The sequence below is a fragment of the Anser cygnoides genome, chromosome 3, assembly GCF_040182565.1.
Source record: "Anser cygnoides isolate HZ-2024a breed goose chromosome 3, Taihu_goose_T2T_genome, whole genome shotgun sequence".
In the NCBI taxonomy this organism is placed as follows: Eukaryota; Metazoa; Chordata; class Aves; order Anseriformes; family Anatidae; genus Anser; species Anser cygnoides.
In genome coordinates, this window is record NC_089875.1 from 82,389,221 (window position 1) to 82,409,297 (window position 20,077).

At 39.5% G+C, this 20,077-nt stretch overlaps 1 long non-coding RNA gene across 1 annotated transcript in view; it reads right to left on the reverse strand.

The window, feature by feature from the left end:
- Positions 1-19,458, reverse strand: part of LOC106035370 (uncharacterized) — a 63,693-nt gene extending 44,235 nt beyond the window's left edge. The window contains exons 1-2 of the long non-coding RNA XR_010830462.1: positions 18,534-19,458; positions 9,067-9,300 (exon numbers count right to left, since the gene is read on the reverse strand). This is a non-coding gene — a long non-coding RNA (uncharacterized lncRNA). The remainder of the gene's footprint in view (positions 1-9,066; positions 9,301-18,533) is intronic.
- Between the last annotated feature and the right edge of the window lie 619 nt (positions 19,459-20,077).

The window sequence follows — 20,077 nt, forward strand, 5'->3', positions numbered from 1 at the left end:
CACCCACTGCTCTGTCCTTAGCCCTCCCTCCCAGGACCAAGCAGCAGTAGTCAGGGGCTGAAAGCTGGCTCTCTCGGGGTGAAATTAGGCAAACACAGACAGGCAAACTTTTTGTGAAAGAAGACACACAGCATTTAATCTCATGGTTTTCTCCACTCACAGATAGTATTTATAGGATTGTCCCTCCTCCAGCACAGCTTGCCATACAGGTGTCCCCAGGGGCTGCCCAGCAGGGTGGGAGAGGAGGACTGCAGGGACTAAGGAGATGGCAAGAGGTGGGAGCTGTTCATCTCCTTCTTTTACACTCTGGCCCACTGCACAGGAAAATTAAGTTGCACCAGAAGGCAGCGCATGAAAATGGAGGAGTATAAATTACCTCTTCCTTGCACAAATGAGGAGGGAGAGGAAGACAAACTATGCCGCTCTCAGGTCCAATTCCTTCCTTGTGTACTTCATGGAGCAATGCAGTTATGTGCCTGCCTAACAGCTCAGCCTAGCTCCAGGTAAGCTGTCATTAGTTTTCTTAGAAAATGTTCTAGCAGTAAGATACAAAAAGTGGGTAAAATTATTCAGTCATTAGTACTGAAAAATATATTAGTACCAAAGGTAGAGAAGTAGAGAGAGAGGGATGCGTGTGTATATATATATATATATATACACACACACACACATATAAATATATGTACGGGGGTATGCACACTCACACATCTCACACATACACACAGATTCATAAAAATTCATAGATCTGGTGTCATTTTCTGTAGGGGTTGGAACAGAAAGAAAAAAGAAGGGGGGAGTGTACGAATTTAATAAGTGCAGACATAATTGCCATGAGTAAATGTTAATGCATAGGGATGAACTTTTTTTTTTACTTTATACATATTAATAGGCTCTCTCTTTCAGAAAGAATGACATCAGACATTGATAAATTTGACAGAAGTGAAAGGAAAAAATGGTCGCACTATTAGGAACACTCCTGCGGTGGTGTTGAACGGTGTCTTTGATACATCAGCCTTCAGTCTCCAAACACATTCGTATTAACTCACGTGTACACCCAGAATTCAAATGAGATGCTTCTTTAGATGCTGACTTTTAGCAGCAGTCCCACCAGACATGTTGGAATCAAACTCACAGTTTCAGAGTGTGGTATAGTATAATTTTCTCAGTACAGTTTGTGCCTACTGACTCTCTCAGAAGATTAGAGAAAGAGGCAGTGTATAGCAGATCGTTAAAGCGCCACACAAGGCTGAAGGGTGAAAAAAATCTTCAATGAAAAACCTGCTCAGTGCAGACATTCTCCTACACTAAGAGATCAGTGCAGAGCTGTATATTTAATATTGCTGGAAACAGGATGGCAAATTGCCTGAAATGGATTCACTTAAAGGCAAACAAGGGCTAACCATTGATGTCTGAATACCTCAGTGATGTCTGAATGCTGGTGCATTGCCACAACATGGATGCTCTTTATAATCCTTCAAGAAACCACTGTAAAAACAGAACTACACACCTGCAATATATGTGTATGTTTGGAAACATCATACCACTACTGAAACTGTCCATTGTGAATCTCCCAGTACAGCCAGCATACCCAGAAGTACACATGACCTAAGATTCACAGCAAGCCTAGAAATAAATAAAAAGCTGAAGTCATGCAACTTTTCCTCATTAGCCCATTACTTTTAAGAAGTAGACATGGGGAGGCTGGGCTTTTAAGATGCAAGTTAATACTACTGACACACATTTATGAGCAGCTTCAAACCAAAATAAATAAATAAATAAATCTTCAAAAAAAGAAAAAAAAAAAAGAGAAAAAAAGATCTGGAAAGTGGAAAAGGAGACAGTAATGGAAAATTGCATACAGAGAAGAAACAGAGATGAGTAAATATATGTGAGAGAATATGGATGCATAAGGGAAGTAAAGAAAATACAGAATGGTAAAATGGAAGATAAAAAATTTGTAAATAATTCGAGGCCATAGAGGAATGTATCCTGGATAGTTTGGTCCATTAGAAAAAAAAATCTTCTGAGATCTTGTTTTTACAGAAATTTGAATTACTCAGTGAGATTTCTATAAAATATTTTCCTTCTACAGACAATAGGAAAAGCAAGATTATTTAACAAATCAAATTAAATGAAATTTTCAATAACCTTCTTCCCCACTTTTTATCTACCAGCTTGCAAGCTCTGTAGACACACAGACACAGAAACAGGATATAAATATCTACCTTTCCATTCATCACATAAAAAAAAGAATAACTGATCTCTTTTTTATTTTATTGTTTTGTTTCCTAGCATAAGTTAAAAATATTTGTAGCTGGTTTTCTTTTTATTTAAAAGAAAAAAAAAAAAAGTCAAAATCTCCTTCTGGTAAACAAATGCAGGAAGGATACCATTTATATTTTTATGTATTATTTTTTTTCAGATGTTTGTCATAAGACAGCTGGCAAATTAATTTTCATGTGTAGCCAAGATAATGACTGCTAGGAAGAAACATTAGATCTTATGTGCAAAAACAAGCACTTCAGCCCACCAAAGGCAAACGGTTTTTATCAAATCTATCATATATATAAATCTCTCAATGCCTACTATTGCAGCATGCCTTGTAGTTAGACAATCAATGTGATAGTATTCCTGTTAGCTGTGGGGACATTGCACCTACCAACAGACTACTTAGAATAATTAAAACAAACTGGCTGAAGGGTTGAGCAGACTACTTCCTTCTCCTAGTGGAAAGTCTCACAACCTTATACTAACATAAGTGAAACAAAGCAAGGGTTCCATTTCATAGCAGAGGCCACAGAAGAATAGAGTAACATTTTAAGAGCTCCTGTTTCTACATAACAATTCGCTTACTGTAATGGACAGAGGTGTTATATTTAACTGGTAACGACCACTTTGAGCAAGAAATAATCTGCAACAGCTAATGTGTATGACTGTTTTACTCATCCATGGATACTCATTCTCCTTTTCCTGTAGATATACATTCACTCTATGTTTTCAGTGGCTAAATGCCAAGAAATTCATTTTATGCTTAATAATTTGTTGCTAATCAGTTCTAATCTGTTTGGGAAAGTGCCTATACTTCCAGCACAAAGACAGCTGGGCCAGTTCAGATTCGCTGGTAGTGACCACCCATCCCTACATGCAGCTCAGAGGCCTGCTACTAAAAATGAGCTCCTCCATGGGACCCACCTGGGGGTTCCCTCATTGGCTTTGTTGCCAACAACTGATACAGCATGGGTGCTTTTTGAGATTTGGGCATTTTAAATTCATTTCTTACTCTTATTATGGTGGTACTTGTACCTTTTTCACTACTCATATCTGTCAGAACAGCAGTCATTATAGGCTTACCACTTCAAAGCTTGTAGTATGCCTCTTTTGGGCCTCCTGTGGCCTACTGAACTGAAAACAAATTATGAAAGCTTTATAAGGGAGGCACACATCATGCCAGGTTTGCTTCAAACTTATGGCAGTGTGAACCTGATGAGGTTCAACAAGTCCAAGTGCAAGGTGCTACACCTGGGTCAGGGAAATCCCAGACATGAGGACAGACTGGGAAGAGAACTCATTCAGAGCAGCACTGCAGAGAAGGAGTTGGGAGTTCTGGTGGACGAAAGGTTCAACATGAGCCAGCAGTGCATGCCTGCAGCCCAGAAGCCCAACTGCATCCTGGGCTGCATCAACAGAGGAGTGGCCAGCAGGTCAAGGGAGGTGATTGTCCCTCTCTGCTCTGCCCTTGTGAGGCCCCACTTGGAGTACTGCGTCCAGTTTGGGGCCCCCAGCACAAGAAGGATGTGGAGCTGCTAGAGCAAGTCCAGAGGAGGGCTACAAAGATGATCAGAGGGCTGGAACATCTCTCCTATGAAGAAAGGTTGAGAGAGCTGGGGATGTTCAGCCTGAAGAAGAGAAGGCTCCAGGGAGACCTCATTGGGGCCTTTCAATGAGGGCGATCTTACAGAAAAGATGGAGAAGGACTCTTTACTCAGGTAAATAATGATAGGACAAGGGGGAATGGTTTTAAACTAAAAGAGGATAGATTTAGACTATACATTAGGAAGAAATTCTTCACAGTAAGGGTAGAGAGGTACTGGAAGAGGTTGACAAGAGAAATTTTGGATGCCCCATCCCTGGAGGTGCTCAAAGCCAGGCTTGATGGGGCCTTGGCCACCCTGATCTAGTCAGTGACATCCCTGCCTATGGCAGGGGGGATTGGAACTAGATGATCTTTAAGGTCCCTTACAACCCGAGCCATTCTATGATTCTATAATTCCATAAAAATGCAGCTTCTTTCTAAAGCACAACTGTGTATCAGGGAGGGAATAGAGGCAAAGACCCTGAACTTGGTGAAATCAAACAATGTATGGTTTCCAGAACCTGGAAAGTTGCTCTAAGAATGAATATTGATTTTACTTCATGCAGAATAGGGTTTATGTTATCGCTGCAAAATTCCTCCTCCGCTATTTTCCTGTAGGCTTCCAGCCATATGTTTCTGTGTAATGCAGTGAATTAAATTCCTCTGCAAGGCTGCACTCAGCTCTCTCCCGAGCAGCCGCATTTCAGCAAGCGGATCCAAAGCACGCGCGGGCTGCAGGCGCTCCTTCGTCCCGTTCCTCATCCGAGGGCTTGATTTTGAGCCTGCTGGAGGTTGCTGAGGCATGTCTCCAGCTCAGCGTGACAGATCCATAGGGTGGTTATTCAAATGAGCTCTTGTTCCATTCTCGTCTGGAACGGCTGTGTGTCAGTGTTTTCCTCCCTTTTATTTTTTAGCCATTAAAAATAAGACAGCATGAGCCTTGAGAAACCTGTCTGTAAAATAAGAGTCTGCATTAAAGGCAGGCAGGAAAAAAATATCCTCCTGACAAGCAGTCATTATTTGGAGGTGTATCTCTCTCTCAAGGAACCGGTTATATGCCAGAAAACAAGGAACAATCCCATACAAACGGCAGCATTAGGAGAAACTTAAGGTTGAAATTTAAGCACTAAAAAGACAGAGTGCACCTCAGGAAAAGCTAGATTAGCTACCTTATCTCTGCCTGCAAGCATACATGCAATATTACAGCCTTTAACTAAACAGACCTGTTTTGTCTCTGACAGAATGTATCAGATGGTCTTTTAGATTTTGTGTGTTTAGCATATATTAACAATTTGTCTCTTCGCTGTATGTCCGTTAATTAATTAGCATAAAAGCCCCCTAGCCCTCTGTTCATTTGGTCTTCTCTATAGTTCATCCTCTTATCTCAAAGGTACTTATTTTAATAATTTCATCAGTACAGACGTATGATGCATTTTTCCCTTTAGAGACAGATGTACTTCTTAACAATAATTCATTATTTATTACCTCACAAGCTGTTTTTCAGACAAACTCACACTTCCATTACCCGTATCTTTTAATGATGTTTCTGTTTCAGATTGCTTTATCATCAGAGTCTAATCCAAATTTCACTGAACTTTTCCATTAATTTCAGAGATCTGAAGGCTCTGTTCTTCATTTTCCAAGCAGCTGCCCTCAAAACACATCTCAGGAAAATGTGTATACTATTTATCCAATAAGACATTTTAAAATAAAAAGGAAACTATTTCTTTAACATCAAAATGCCTCTCTAATGAGCAAAACATCCTGCAGAGGTTTTCACTAGTTAGCTGAGAGCATGTCCCAGAACACAGCAAGTGAAAGAAACCTGCATGCCAAATAATAAATGGGGGCAGGGCATTTTCGTAAATTATCTTAGAGCACAGCATGAATGAGTGTCATATGCAGACTTTAAAAATCATCATACTGGGCAAATTTGAAATCTCTTTCGAAATGATAATGTTAAGACTGAAAAGAGGGTATTAGAAGAAAGTGTTAGAAAAATAATCTGGACTCTGGACCGTGCACCACCTATTCCACTCTCCTAAATGTGGATCTTTGAGGATTTCTAGCTGTCTGGAAAGAAGAGACAGCCCTGAAAAGTGGAGGCTGTGTGGAGTGACCCTTCTTCTGGAAGTCAGAGCATTTCTCTGTGAGGGTACCCAGGACTTCACATAGCAAACGACTTAAATCCTTGAGGATCATCTGAACATCCTATCCTATTTTATTAAGACCTTGATCTTGTAAATTTTTTCAACAACATATCTTTCCAGTCACATCTAGCTCTGTTTAATTGATCACTGAGCATGTGCAAAGGTTAGTCATATGAAAGTGGGACATGACTGTGGTAAAAATGAAGATCAGATAATGCCAAAGTGGAGTATACAAATTTAGGTGTGAAGCAGGAACCCCAAAATCCCTTTGCTCCCCACTCGTCCCTAGTTGTCACAACATGAACTATGAAATTCCAATAACCAAAAAAAAATTTTTAAAAATTAAATAAATCTAAAAATCAAAAAGTATACCTTAGAGTGTTGCTGTTTTAAAAATGAACCTGCATGTCACCTATTGATTTTCTCTTGTTATTTTTCTCCAAACTTCTCATTTCTATTGTTTTGATGTTGAGTAAGGACATTGCCTGATTTCAGTGATATTTAGGAAAGAGTAAAAGGGAGATTAAAAAAATAAGTACCTTAAACATTCATTTGAGTTAGTATGCTGTATTAAGTTAGGAATACTAAGTACCAGGCTCTCGTTTTACCAAAATTCATACTAGGAGAGAAAAAGAGTTATCCTGAGTGCAGAAGAGGAGGAGAGATGTCCATGCTTATTAAAGTATTAAAAATAGTAAAATATTAATTTTCTATAAATAATTATCTTTTTTTTTTTTTCTCTACAGGAGGGACTGATAATTGACCCTGTGGAAATTAGAAATCAAAAAAACTTATTACACAACAGATTTTATTTCCTTCTCACTACTAACTTGTTCCCTATAGTTTCTTCTCTAATGATTTATCCAACAGTGTATTTTAAAGAACTGACTTGTCATTCTTTCCTACCCATTCACAAAAGAATGAAGAGATTTAAGCAAGAGAAAATAAAATTGAGATACTGTATTTCTGTCTTATCAATATCAGAAACTCATCCTAATAAGGATTACTTCTATTCTGACTCCTCAGTTCTTCCTGTTTCCAAGAAACTATTCTCAAGTTGTATATATTTCCATATTTGATCCGCATTAATATTAAAATCCTCCTGAAGTTTCTGGAAAGATTTACATGTTTTATCACCAGATAAATCCTTTATCATCTTTTACTGAAAGTTCATTCTTCTTTAAGAAGCAATAAATATTTAATTTGAACAAACAAAACACAAGCAATGAAAAAAAAGAGGTGCCCCATGAAAAGAGAAATACAGAGACTGAATTTACAACTGCATTTGCTATCAACATAAAAAATTTCAGAGCCAATACCAAATAGAAAAAAGTAGCAAATACCAAATCTCACATATAAAAGTCAAAAAAACAGATGGCAGGTTACTATCATTACATTAGTCTTGCATACTTATGTTGGATGGATGAGTAGCAGAAGAGACAGGATATTGCTGTGGCTGCTTAAGACAGAATAGAAGAGGCGGGTGGACAGCAAGATTCGCTGGTAGCACTGACAATAAGAAGTGGTAAGTGAATTTTGGAATGTTTTCGATTTTTTTCCCCAGGAGCTGTAAGATGTTGAAAGGTTTTGTTTACTTATATTAAATCCTTTGGACTTGTAAACCTCACAAGATATTGCTCAACAGATCAGAGATTCTTCAAGAATGTCTTATCTCATAGTGCTTCAGCACTTCTCGTCACATTTGCTTCCCAAGAAGTGTGCGTGGGTGGGTACTCCATGGAGGGAGGTGTTAATAACCCATAAGGGTTAATAAGGGGGAAAAAGAGAAATAAGAAGCTTTTCTCCCAGATATTGTGCAAACATACTACAAGAAAAGTGTGGAAAATAAATTTCAAGTGATTTAAATGGAGATAAATTTAAAAGTGGTTGGTTTGTGTCAGAGGCAAATTTCACTGTGTTTAAATGTAGCCTAGATCTAAACTAGTATATCACCCAGCATATATACTGCAAATGCTGCTGGTCTTATTCCTGATTCTCCCTAGCAGTTTAGTCAAACCATAAAAAAAGAAATTTCATCTTTATGTTATTTGGCTATCTCTCTTTTCATCTCTGCTGTATCTTGTGATCCCCATCTCTGTGCCATCCATCAGTGAGACAGGTCAGGGAAATACAGAACCACTGGTACTTACAACATTTGAAACTCCCGGATAAATCATTAGAGAACATGCTATAGGGAACAACTTTCCAATGACAAGGAAATAAAATCAATTTTATAATGGGTCTTCTTAAATTCTAATTTCCATAGGGTCAACCCTCAGTCATTCCCTTAGAAAACTTTACCCAAGAGGGAGGGAAAGAGGAAAAATTGGCTAAGGTCCCCCTTGGAGAGCATTTGACTTCTTCCTCAGAGGTAAGGAAATTTGCTCCCTGTGCTCCACAGAGCATTGGTAGGGGGATTAGTCTCCAACTCCATTAAATTTTCCCAGAGCCACAGGGGACTGCGCAATCTCTAGCTCTTCTCTAAATGATAGTTTGCTCAAAAGGCCTCCTGCTACACTTGAAATATAGGACAGGTGTTGCAACATTAGCTACAGACCCACGCAGAGAACCTAGAGACAGAACTGATGGTTCTCTAGTGCCACAGGGCCCACAAATTTCCTTACCTCATAACCAATGCAGAAAAAGGGTTTTTCTCAGACTAAGATAATATGACAAAAATTATATTTTTATTAGCATTAAAATTTTAGATGAGTGCTGAAACCATCCTGTTTGTCAAGATTAAAAACTTGCACTCCAAAAAAATCCATGCAGTACACAGTAAAGCACCAAAGTAATATGTATCTTTTTCTCATATAACACCCCAGCAAGCAACTGTGTCTTTAGGGATGCTAGCTACAGAACAAATAATCTTTATCCTGTCACAAGTCTTGCCTGTTCCGGGAGTTTGCTTCATGTGATATCCTCCTACTGCTATTTCTATTTCAGAGTAAGCCCTTTTACCTTCTCCCACTCAACTGAAGTGTGTGTGTGTTGGTGCAGCTAAAAGTAAGGGGTACTAGCTGCTGTTGTCATATTTATAGAAACACCGAGCAGATGACTCACCATGCTGACAACCTGAAAACTCTCTTTTGCCGCAGGCTGCTTTTCAGATCTGATACTTGCATTTCCTCCTCCTTTGCCACTTCCCTAAAGCCAAACTGGACATGCCTGTGTGTCATTTCATTTGTATGGCTATCACAAATTCCATAGTGGCTATCAGATTTTTTTCCATGCACAAACGTTTGCATGTACTGTGTTTAGTGTTGTAGTCCCCAGGATGAATTTGCTCCTTTATACCTGCAAGGAAGGAAATGTTCCATATCAACATCATTCTTCTAGCTAGTGATTTCACACGGATAAAATGGGGGACCTGTGGGCCATTACCACAGTGTCTCCTTTAAGCCTCTGTGGCAAAATAAAAGGGCATTAAACCAAGTATGAATAATCACCACGGTCATTCATGTCCCTCTGTTGTGCCCTTGTAAATGAAGCATCAGCAAAAATGACTATCAGGTCAGATAGCTCTAAGGGTCAAATCCTCAGCAGATGTGGATTGGTATCACCCTACCAAAAAGGAGAAAAAAAAAATTTAAATCACCACTTATGCCCACTGTGAGGTATGGTTTTAGGCAGCATTTATCTTATCATGCTCACCTGAATTTATGAGGAATTTGCACTTAAAAAAATGAAATGAATCTCAGAGTCAGGTACAAGGATTGGTTTTCCATTAACAGTTAGATACAACAAAATGATACGAAACAAAATTCCAGACCTAGGAATTCCCAAGTAGTTTGTCTTAAAGAACATGTAAAAATTCATATCACTGATGTAGGAAGGTGTCTTGAGATAATATCAATACTACCACAATATCAGTGCTGTTACCAATCAAAAAAAAAAAACTCTATTTACAGTTAGAAAGATAAACTGCCCAAAAAAGAATGGTAATTCACAATCTAAAATTTAATAGTTTGCAGTCTCAAGTTAAATTAAATAAGCAGCAGTACAATCTGTGAGAAAATAGAGCATTCATTTCATGCCTATTATATAGCCATCTATTGGTGTTTGTTATGATTAAAAAATCACATTTCAGATGCTCAAATCTCTCCAGTTTTTGACTCTTCCAAGAGTGGCTCTGACATCCCTCTACGGTACAAAACCCCAGCACAGCTTCTTGCAATTTCCTGAGATACTGCACCTGCACTATATTCATGTTAATTGCTCCAAACTCACACATACAGATGACAAAGGAACCTAAATGGTAATTTGCCTTCTCATGCAAAGGAAATGTAATTGTTTTATAATATACTGTAAATTCTAAACCTAAAAGTTAAGTATTCATTTAATTATTTAGGGAGAGGATGCAGTTCTATTTTTCTGTCCTGTAAGAGATGTAGTCTGTCACAAAGCCATGCCAGGAAAAGTGTGAGGGAAGATCTCAGACTTGGGAATTCTCCTTCCTCTCTTCACAGCTCTCCCTTTCCCCTTATTACAAATGCAATATTGCTTATAATGCCTCCACTCCCCCATGTACCACAGAGATATTTTCAGAAATGGATTATTTGAGCCAAATATATTGCAGAGCAAATGCAGGAAGAGGAGGGGAAATAATGATTCCCATGTTTCCTCCACAGGCAATTGAATTCTACACAACTATTACAAACCTTGTAAATCAGATCTCTTTCTAGTTAAGAAATTTTATTTCATCCTATCATCAGAATGGCAGGAAAAAAGAATGATTCTGCAATAAGATCAAAGCTATTTTGAGTTTCTGATGAGAGAAATACCAGTCTCTGCAACAATGGGTCCAGTAAGATGCACCAGTTCTACCTACTGAAAATCAGCCTTAGCTCAAAACATCGAAGCCTGTGTGTTTTATAAAATTGAAGAAATTAAAAAATAATAATAATAAATAAATAAATAAATAGAAAAGGTCTTTGCTCTGGAGGTGTGTGCATGCTTGATCCAGTAGTTGTAATTTGTTGTCTACAGCACACAGATACACTGAAGTTGTCTAAAGGAGCTACATATTAAAAAAATAATCAAATGTTATGAACCATGCCTAAAATTTTCAAAAGACATTAAGTAATTCAAGGGTACAGTTTCCTTTTGCACTTCCTAGAGAGGAAGTGGGCTTTACAGAACATGTCCAGGGAGGCCCAGTATCCATCCTCTCAGAGCCATTACTCACCTAAATAAAATCACTCACTTGCATGACGCAGGAGATACATTTTTAAAGAGTAACAGTGATAGGCCAGGAGAAGCGAGAGCCTTGGAGTTATCCCTGATGGCATGGGAGATGGGTCAAACTGCTCCTTCTGCCTGACCCACAGCTGGAGCCTGAGCTCAAACCAGTCCCCAGGTGAGCATCCCAGCTCCCAACTCCTTGTGCAATGGAAAAAACCTCTCACTCACCAACATGAGAGTTGCTCCCCTTTGTAGAAATAATTTGATATGCAGAGGACTGAGGCCAGAGAGACTGGCTTTAATCATAGCTATTAGGAAATGTATCTAAGATTGGAGCTCACGTCCATGTCTGATAGGTATTGTTGCTCCAGAGCAAGGATTTGAACCTGTAGCTTTTACCTTTCTCCCAGCTACCAAGCACTTTAAGCATGTTTTGACCATGCCAGTAATTTCAGACCCATAGCAAAGAGGGTTTCATTTTGAAGCCTTCAAGGTTTTAGAAATAGGCTACGGCAGTCCTTGAGGTGGATCTCGACATTTAGGTGAGTTTGGACAGCAAAATCTTGAGCATATGCAGAACTTAACATGCTAAACTAATAGTCAGGAGGTAAGTGACAGCTGAGGAGTAATTATGCCAATGGTACCTGAATGCTGGGACAAGGTGATAGCTGCATTGTGCAGTGGATTATGGCGAAAAAAGCTCCAAGCTGACTTTCAGAGTACATCCACAGAGTTCAGCACAGCACCATGCAGAGACACTCGCGTGGGTCTCAAAGGCAGTCTAGCCTTTTTGGTATGGCAGAACATGCATTATTAAATTCAATCCCTGTTTCTCAGCAGAGCTAATTAGTTCAGGTGCAGCTCGACACTGCTATAATTATACTCCATCTGCTTCCAGAGCTAGCTAGTTTGGGTGCTGAGAGCTTGGAAATTTCTCTACAGTACTCTCTCTTGGGGAGGGGCATGATACTGTTATGTCTTTAGGCGTGAAAAGAGATGGATTGACACTTTGGTCCCTTTGATGATGTGAGCCTTCACAGCCTAAATCCTGCTGAGTTAAATCATCTCAAGGGACAGATTTTTAAAGACGTTTAAATAGCTAAAGCCACAGGTATAGCCCCAGTGTGGCTTTTTGACAAATGCCTCATAAGCACTAAATGTTTGTTGGGAGGTAAATGGCTCCGTGAGGCAATACCGTAGTTAACACCCTGTGTCAGACACCCGACCGAGGTGGTCTGTGGCAGACAGCAGCCAACAGAGCCCCAGCTCCTGCTGAAACTTTGATGTGCTCAGGTTGGCTTTGCTGGCCTGCAATCCAATGTGTGAGTGCTGCAACTCATGTGGCTATGCACAAAATAAAATCAAGCCTGTCTGTTTCTCAAGAAACAGACAGTGAAGGCTCAGAAGAACGCTAATTTAGCATGCTGTGTTTGCTCCCTTTCAAATGAAGCCTTGATCCAAAGACTATCACAGCGAATGGTGTATCTTTCCTTGGTGTCAATTCATATTGGATCAGGCCCTGAATTTGTGGCATGGAGCAATTAGTATGAAATTGACTAGGCAACAACTTCCTTTATTCAGTAGTACAAGTTATTTCAAGATGAACTGATTAGCCACATTTGTTTTGTACAGGCAGCTAAACCATCAATACCAGCAACGCTGGCATTAATCAGCACAGACTGATTTCCTTGCTCTCACAGGTATTTTGCTTCATATCACTTTACAAAGGCTGTCAGGGACCGTCTGTGGCTCAGGAATCACCTCCAGCACAACACAGCAGTTTCACAGCACATTTTTCCAGACAGCAGGGTCATCCATATGTAGTTGCCCTACGAGCTTTCCAGCAGCAGCACTCTGAAACGAAAGCATTTGCAGTGACCACATAAAGCCCACGTGCTCTCATTCTGTCCACTGCGTGTAACCACACTTCAGTAGCACATACATGTATCTGTGGGTGCATGTGTGCACATAGAGACAGCACGTGTGAGAGCCCAAATGTCCACCCTCTGTTTCCTCACCAGGTTGCAGCAATCTGAGCGGCCACAGCAGGTTTCTGTGCACAGCATGTGGCAAAAGGTCTGGAGCTTTGATAGCCACAGCTTATTTCTGTCAATATGAGGACCTCAGGTCTTACAGACAGTGTTCTCTACTCTCACACGTGTTGTGCAAGTGCGAGTCATGCCTGCATCCAGCAGCACGGCTTCTATTTGAGCATCCATGTCACAGCCATTAATATTTTGACTCACTACACCGCTTCTAGTGCTAGCTCTCTCACTGCTGCTATGCCTCTGCTTGCTTGCTGCTTTTCAGGGACACTGGCCAAAATTTCTGAGACAGATTTTGACTGAAACCCCGTCAGCTGTTACTTATTTAACCAACACGTGGACATCAGTTTGTACAATGACTCCGGAAAGTGACAAAAGGAGCTGCCCCGAGTCACCAACTCCTTGAAGAGCTCTGCAGTTCTGCTCATGTTGTCACGCTGCCAAGGTATTCTCTCAGACAGTCCCTAATGCCTCCTTGAACATGAAATAATTACTTACTGTATAATGGCTGCTGCCTAGTACTTGTGTAAGTTTGGTATGCCCAAGTCTTGTCCCAGTTGTATCTCTCACACTGCACTGCAGATCTGCCTGGACTATGTGAATTAAGTGATTCACGTGGGTTTTGGTACAGCATGACAGAGAGCACCCAAAATGTCCTTTAAGTCCAGGTTGAGCGCAGATTTGCGACCCAGCTCACCAGCTGTCCCTACTGTTACTCTTCAACACTGGCTGAACTGCCCTGCAGCCCCCAGCTGGCATCTCCCAGGGAGCCCACACTTTGCTATGTATGCAGCATGAGCAGCAGCAGCCTGCCATGAGGAAAATCAGACTGAGAGGCAGTAATTAACGATTCAGAGGTGGTAAGGAGCAGGTATAAGTGAGGATTTTTTGCCTGTTTCAGTGTAAGGCTAGCAGTTTAACTCAAAGCATCTCCTGCAGTGGCTTAGGCTGTTAGTGCTTGACTTTGTACTGAAAAGAAGAGGGAGGACTCGCAGGCAGTCACAGCAGAGAGGCATTTTGAGGAGCTGTCTCCACTCAGTTGCCTGATCTAGGCTGAGAAGTATGCACGAGTGACTCAAGCCTGTGCAGCGTACATTTGAGCAGGTAAGTTAAAACCACTGGCAATTAAAAATAACACCCCGGCTTTGCAGTGGGATGGCAAAGGAGACGTCACACAAGTGCTGTGGCTGAGCTGAGAGGCAGCAGCTAGCAGCTGAAAGACAAGGCGTGACTGTGGATTAATCTGGACACAATAACAGAGTCAGGGAGCTCTCAGGGCTTGAAACTCAAGGCTCAGGTGTGGACTAAAAAAGCCTCTTAGGTATGACCATAGACCATTCAGGAAGTCTTGCTGAGTCTCACGGACTGGTCCCATAAGTGACAGAAGGGCCAAAGACAAATGCAGCTGGTGTGTAAAGAATATTTCCAGAACTCTTTTTTTTTCTTTCTTTCTCTCTTGATTCTTTTTTTCTTCTTTATAATTTTGTAACTTCTTGTCTGTGCAAAGAGACAGATTGCTATTCCGGTGTTTGCTGTAGCTCTAAATTTCAAATTTTCATTTAATTCTTGTTTTCCAGTTCTCATTAATAGATTACAGATGACATTTTCAATATTAATTGTCATCTGTTTTAATTCCTAGTTTATTTTTTCTGGGAAATAAATACTTTCCTGACCTGTTCCAGTCTTGTTTTAATGCTTAGCCAAATATCTTAAGGCAATGAGGAAAAACAAACAGCTGAACATCTGCTGAAAAGGTTGCAAGGGTGGATAAGCTCTAATAGCTTCTAACGAGCTTCTAGAAATATATTGCATAAGGAGCAATGAATAGATCCCAGTCCTTAAGTCTTACTTATAAGACTAACCTGGTTGGTCACTTAATTTAGTTACAGATAGAAATAAATTCAGATGGAGAATATATTATCAGCTACTTTTAAAATGCTTCCTATGGTGGTATAACTCTCTCTCTTCAAGGAACCATTAATTGAGCTGAACACAAAGATTGCTTTTATGCATTATTGGTGCAATTCACATTGAGCATATGACTGGAAAAAAATCCCACACCATAGCTGAAATTCCACATTGTTTTGGTACACTGCATGGCTGTTATGTAGCTCCAAAGGGGTGAACTGAGCAGGCATGTGTAGGACCTCCTTTGCAATCTGCAACCAAAGGCTCCTGAGGACACAGCTCAGCCCTGCCCCTGGAACTGCCTATTACAAGAACAGTCTCAGAAGTGAGTCAAGGAGAGCATCTGGTAAATGTGCAAGAAGAAGTGTCACTACTATCCTTCAGGTCATTGGCCAAAGCAGTAGCATAGAAATTGCTGCAGAAAAATCCCTTCTCTTTGCCTTGGACTTCAATTTCTCCTTTTTGGGTTGCCTTCAGTTCAGCCACATATATCTACCTGCCATGCTCAGGCCTGCTATAAGTAAATAACAACACCAGCAAAGTCAACAGAGTTTCATTCACTCACAATAGAAGTAAATTTAGCTCTAAATCAATAAGGAAAAGCGAAATATTCCCTACGTGCCTGTTCTTGTAGCTGTCCTTCATCTGAAGAGTTCAACCCCACTTAGAGAATCAATGTATTGATAGAAAGTAAACTGTTTTCAATAAAACTGAAGATGTGAGCAGATTGAGCATTGTATGATTATTAATTTCCAAAGTTAGCCACAAGCTTTTAACAGTCTCCATTAAATCTCCAAAGGAAATTGAAGAACTTGGATAATTATCAAAAATGTTTTTTTAAAAAAAATTCCCCTCCATCCCTCTACATGTGCAGAAGCATCTTGGCATATTCGTAGGGCAAGGAAGGATATGTCTTTGACTGAAAATGATGATGCTTCACTGCTTCTTACTTCTCAGAGAGCCCTAAGCTCATTCTGCCACCTTGTGTGATCAACATATATTACAGCAGAATCTCATTTTCAGGTGCTTATTTCATATTCCACTCCAATATGTCTCGCCTCTTATGTAGTACTACTCAAAGAATGGAGTCAGTTAAACTATGAGGAGGCAACAACTCATCTCTGATATTCTAGTATGGACTGTCAGAATAAACCAAATTTAGTATTTCATTTCTACCCTCTGAAAAAGACAGATCATTTTAATAATTGCAGGAGTTAATAAATCTTATCAATTATGTGAAAGAATGCACATTTCTATTAGCTTACTGTTATCCTGTGATTCTCTTGAACATATAACTTACTTGAAATGACTTGCTAAATAAACCTGGGAACAGTTTTTGCCCATATCATGCACTTAAAGCAATTTGTTGGGGAAAAAAATCTAAACTCGAGCTGTGTAACTAGCCATTCTTTGCCTATTTCTGCTTTATATAAATAGTTTCTTCATGCTTACCCTGACTGGAAAACTGTGACTGCTGCAAGAGTATTTGGGTTTTAATGTAAAATGCCTGCAGAAAGCAAATGCAAAGGATACTTTTCAGAAAAATTCTCCACTGTTTTTTCAATATTACTTATTTCTGCTGCTATGTTCAGTCATGACAATACGAAAAAAAAAAAAAAGTGAAAATGAAGCAAAAGCTTTTAACAAAAACCCCAGTTAAATCCTGCTGGATAAAAATGTCTGATGTTTTGATTAGCTGAATGAACTTGACCATGTTGTTCTGGAAACAGGGTAAGCACTCCTGAAGTTCATCTACTGAAATCTTCTGAAGCTTTAGGTCAGACTATCATCAGAGGCTCAGCAAGGGATTCACATACCCAGAAATCAGTGCTGGTACAATGCAAAAATCAATAACGCTACATGAAGTTGTTACCTCCGGATGTCATGTCCATTCGGAGTACCAGCAAATGCCCCCACACCCTGTAGGTACTCAAAACACATAAATGAGACACCAGCTGTGTATAGAAAGGCTCCCAATATAGAGGCACATCTCCCTCTGTTCACAGAGAGGAGCTCAGCACATCCAGCTTTTAAACGCCTGTAAGCTTGTGTGCACTGATCCGCTGGTAAGTGAAGGTGACAGAATGCAGGATGAAGAGAAAACAATTATCAAAAGCTCCTTCTAAATCCTGCAAACACAGACACTGACATCTATTACTGCCTTATGTTCTACAGATACAGAACTACATTTCTTATCTAAGAAGTGAACTATGGTTCAGACTTAATTAACCAGAACTGCAGTGCCCATAAGATCTATGCTAAAAACATACTATAAGCAGTCAAAGCAAAACCGATTCCTGTAGTCTAGTTTTAATGTCTTTCACACAGGGAAATAATTATAACTAAAAGCCGAGGTTTTCTCTTTATCCTTATGGAACACAATTCATCTTGCAATATCTCATCACCACCTTAAATTGTGGTTGTGGCCAGAAAGCTGTTTATGTTATCACTGCACCATTTGACTCAACATAACACTGCAAGTAATCAAATCACAGGGTTGATCCTCAGTCCTTCCATAAGGAGAAATGATTGAGGCAGAAAGATTCACATTGGTTTTAATAAGGACAAGGAAGAATATATCTACTAGATAGAAATCAAAAAAAAAAAAAAATCCATGCAGTTTGCATGTCAGAGAAAGCATTAATAAACTTGGAATTTGGTAAATAATTTCATCAAAACCCTCCACCCCCTGCCTCCCTGAATTAATAACAAAATAAATTCGGGTAAAATCTCTTTTGTTTTCTGACTTACTCTATACAAAATTTTGGCTTTTCTTTTATAAGTCGGTCTGTATACTAAGGTAAAGAAATAAATATTTTAAAACAAAACTGAACTTTTTGCCTGTGACTATATGTTTCAGGCTGACCCAGAGAGGAAAATCATATTAAAGTATTTTTTCCAATCACATACTGATTGAAAAAGAAAACCTTTAAAACACTACACACACAGTTTTAATTTCAAAGGACTTGGGCTCAACTTCCAAAAGCACAAAGCAGCCCTAAAGTGTGCATAATTAGTTTGGTATAGCGAAGCAAATGGTAAAGGGACCTGGAAAGTTTGAATCCCTCTACAGCCTCTTGCAGAGCCTTTGGCAAGTCATTTCATTTCCTTATATCTCAATTTCCCTATCTATTAAGCCAGGGCGATAATACCTACCTTCCCTGAAGAGGTGACAGTAATTAAGTCAATGTTTTGCATAGCATTTTCAAGATGCAAATCTCTACATTAAAGTTCTAAGTACTATTATTATTATCATCATTATCACTGATTACCATTAAGCTAAAGCTACTGTTTAATTCTGTATGTTCTTTTCTTGTTCTGAGAAATATATTCAACTGCCATTGTAAGCTAATTATACCATCTACTCTTAAGTATAGGAGTACAAAAGCATACCTTCTGCTGCCTTTGCAGTCTGTTCCCTCTTTCAAATACTCTTTGTGTAAAGGAAAGTATATTCTTAACTAATGCCTTAAGGAAGTTTTGCATGGTATTGCCAAATTAGCTCATTGCAATTAGTATCTCAAGTTACTTTGCAATCCCAGGAAAACAGCAGAAGCCATGAATGCAGTTAATAATAATGACTTTGTAAAGTAAAACTGCAGGCTAATATTGAACGGGCTGTCAAAGAGCAAAAGGCTGCTTTTCAAATGACCTTTAAATTCTCTGTGACTCCTCTGGAGGAAAAGAGGTAATATGAGTGACAAAAAGGCTTTCCCAGCTCACCACATTTTGCCAGGTCAAAAAAACATTTTTAATGAATAAATAAACAGATAATTCATCCCACAGCTGTTTCAGCATCTTTTCTGATAGGAACACAGGTATGAAGCAGTGAAACTGGATAAATTTCAGGGACCTGTAAAACAGAAGGAGAACTGAGCTCTGAGAGCCAGAGTTGCTCATTATGCAAAGCAGAAAGGATCAGGAACTTGCCCACGGGGCTTCAGATGCAGTGTGTCCATGAACCATAAGGCATTAAAGTGACGATGTCAAAACTAGTGTTTCCTAATACATACTAGCTTGACTTCGTTTCTTCTGGTTTTGCTTGCAAGAACATGCATCCATGTGATCCTGCTCTGCCATCCTGTCTGCCCACTGATGCAGTCAGCTGCAAAGCTTGATATGTGTGAACTTCCAGCTCTCTGGGCAAAAAATGACCAGCACTCAGTGTACTCCAAAGCCTACTTGCAATAAAAAATAGACATACACACAAAGAGGCAGAGGGAAAAGCTGGTGTGTCTCATCTCAGCATGCAGCCATGAAGAAAGACAGTGCTTTCCTTGTGATTGTTTGTTTGTTATGGCAATGCATTAGCCTTAAACAAAAATGTAATTTTTAATGGATATTGAAATTTGACAGCTGCCAGCCTTGAAAGAAGCTCTTCAAGATTAAACATTTTATAACATGGTATTTTACATTTATATAATCTTCCTCTCTAACGATATCAATACAAAAAAAAAATGTAAGATTTAATAATTAAAAGTACATGGAAATCCTGAAAGGGAAAACATATGTTACTTTTTATGGGGAAGTAAACTGAAACCCAGAGGCTAAAATCTGATCTTACCTGGTAGGATGGGACACATAATAGCCCACGGTCTTGGTTGTGACATAGTATTGGGGAATTTCTGTGCTGCACGCAAGGCTTTTTGTTGTGGCCCTGTTCCCATCCATATCGTAGTGCAGTCATGATGCTGCAATGCTCCTCAGGATCCAGGAAGCCAGGCAGGCACTTCCAAGATGGCAATCGCAACAAAACCTGAGTGACAGTCACCCATAACACAGGGTCTGGAGGGAAGGATTCATCTCCCAAAAAACAGCTTTCTTTAAATTAATGACCCTCTGCTTTTCCCAGTGGGAGGACATTCAACTGATATTTGCTCAATCATCATGAGAAAAAGAGGTTAATGATGCTTTTCCAAAGGAGGAGCAGGAGTAAA